This window comes from Callithrix jacchus, chromosome 21, assembly GCF_049354715.1.
Source record: "Callithrix jacchus isolate 240 chromosome 21, calJac240_pri, whole genome shotgun sequence".
In the NCBI taxonomy this organism is placed as follows: domain Eukaryota; kingdom Metazoa; phylum Chordata; class Mammalia; order Primates; family Cebidae; genus Callithrix; species Callithrix jacchus.
In genome coordinates, this window is record NC_133522.1 from 39,995,073 (window position 1) to 39,997,801 (window position 2,729).

Below are 2,729 nucleotides of genomic sequence, written 5' to 3' on the forward strand. Positions count from 1 at the left end.
GCCTAGTCTAGAGTACAGTGGCTATTCACAGGTGTGTCCCACTAATAATCAGCATGGGAATTTTATTTTTTAATTTTAATTTTTGTTTATTTTATTTTTAATTTTTGAGGTGGAGTCTTGCTCTGTCTCCCAGGATGGAATGCAGAGGCGCAATCTCGGCTCACTGCAGCCTCTGCCTCCTGGGTTAAAGCTATTCTTCTACCTCTGCCTCCTGGGTTAAAGCTATTCCTCTACCTCAGCCTCTAGAGTAGCTGGGATTACAGGTGCCTGCCACCATATCCAGCTAGTTTTTGTATTTTTAGTAGAGATGGAGTTTTGCCATGTTGGCCAGGCTGGTCTTGAACTTTTGGCCTCAGGTGATCTGCCCTCCTCGACCTCCCAAAGTGCTGGGATTACAGGTGTGAGCTACCATGTCTGGCCTAACCATGGGAGTTTTGACCTACTCCGTTCCTGACCTGGGCTGATTCACCACTCCTTAGGCAACCTGGTGGTCCTCTGCTCTTGAGGTCGCTATATTGATGTGTAACTTAGCGTGGACACCTAATTGGCATAGTGCACTACAGCTGAGAGCTCCTGTACTAAGGCAATCCTCCTGCACTAAGGCAATCCTCCTGCACTAAGGCAATCCTCCTGCACTAAGGCAATCCTCCTGCACTAAGGCAATCCTCCTGTACTAAGGCAATCCTCCTGCACTAAGGCAATCCTCCTGTACTAAGGCAATCCTCCTGCACTAAGGCAATCCTCCTGCACTAAGGCAATCCTCCTGTACTAAGGCAATCCTCCTGCACTAAGGCAATCCTCCTGCACTAAGGCAATCCTCCTGTACTAAGGCAATCCTCCTGCACTAAGGCAATCCTCCTGTACTAAGGCAATCCTCCTGCACTAAGGCAATCCTCCTGCACTAAGGCAATCCTCCTGTACTAAGGCAATCCTCCTGCACTAAGGCAATCCTCCTGCACTAAGGCAATCCTCCTGCACTAAGGCAATCCTCCTGCACTAAGGCAATCCTCCTGCATCAGCCTCCCAAGTAGCTGGAACTACCGGTGCACACCACCATGCCCAGTCATTTTTTTTTTTTCATATTTAGGCAAATTTCCAAATGGATTTCCAGAATTGGCTAAGATCCTCTGATGCATGAGGCCAAGCTGCTTTTCAAAAGTTTTAACCAATTTATACTTTCCATAGCAGCACATGAAAACCCTTGTTTCACTCTTCTTTGCAAACTATTTTCAAATAAGCCTAGTGAAAAGTATTCAACACATTATTTAACACAATTTAGTGAGCAGCTATTATGTGCAGTCAGCTGTTCTATTTCCTGAAGCTACAACAGGGTACAAGACACCGTGCCTACCTTCATCAACTTCATGTTCTATGAGAAATTAAACTGCAAAATCTGTGTTTTCTGAAGTGTGCGTGTTAACAGATGTCATGCAAATCGAAAGTTCTCAGGTCAAATATACTTGGGAAACTCTAGACTCTGAATATAATTCAGATGGTTTCCTTCTTTTTTTTGCCATTTTATTTTATTTATTTGCTTATTTTTTGGGAAAGGGTCTCACTCTGTTGCCCAGCTAAAGTGCAGTGGCACAATCATGGCTCACTACAGCCTCAACGTCCCAGGCTCAAGCGATCCTCCTACCTCAGCCTCCTGAGTGGCTGGGACTACATGTGCACACAGCTACGCCTAGCTAATTTTGTATTTTATAGACACAGGTTTTTGCCATGTTGCCCAGGCTGGTCTTGAACTCCTGAGCTCCAGCAATCCTCCCCTTGGCCTCCCAAAGTGCTGGGATTACAGATGTGAGCCACCTTGATTGGCACCCTCCATCTCTTTTTTTTTTGCCATTTTAAACAATTCTGAGTTTTCTAAGCATCTCTTTTTTTCATATCTAGGATAATTTCGGAATACATTTCCAAAACTGGCATAACTTGGTGAGAAAATTGAAAATCTGAATAAAAAATTAATTATAAAGAGCAAGAAAAAAACCAAACCACAAAATCAATTATAAGTATACTGCAGGGTCGCACAGCAGCAGAGAAATGCCCAGGCTGGTCTCAAACTCCTGGCTTCAAGTGATCCACCCACACTGGCCTCTCAAAGTGCTGGGATTACAGGTGTGAGCCGCCCCGATTGGCGCCCTGCCCTCTACTTTTTGACATTTTAAACAATTCTGAACTGTCTAAGCATGTTTAGATACACTTTTTTCATATCTAGAATAATTTCCTGCCCCTTGCACGTCTCCAAAATAGTAGTTTATCATCATTCCAATTTTAGGATTTGTTAAGTGGTTGCACATATATGGTTCCATTTTTATTTTGAGTTTTAGGATGACTCAAGATGTAGATGGGCTTGGTATTCCCCCATTTTATAGATGGTGAAAACGTTTCAGATCCTGCTTAGGCAGCTTGTCTAAGAAATGGCAATTTGCATCTCAAACCCAGGCACCTGCACCAAGTCCAGTCTCTTTCCATCTCCATAGTTGAATGAATAGTGAATCATTCAGGATGTGCTTCTGGGATGGGGTTTGGATGCCAGTGTATTTTAATGGTGTGGGCAAAGGGAGAAACACAGAAGCCCTGAAGCCTGGTGCCCCTGCATCCACACCTCCCTCCTGCCTGCTCTTGGATTTCTGAGCCCGACTGTAGGCAAATCACTGCCATGTAAGGCCAGGGCTCCAGGTACAAACTCCCACGTGGTGGGAGCTGGCAGAAACTTTCCAGCCATGACA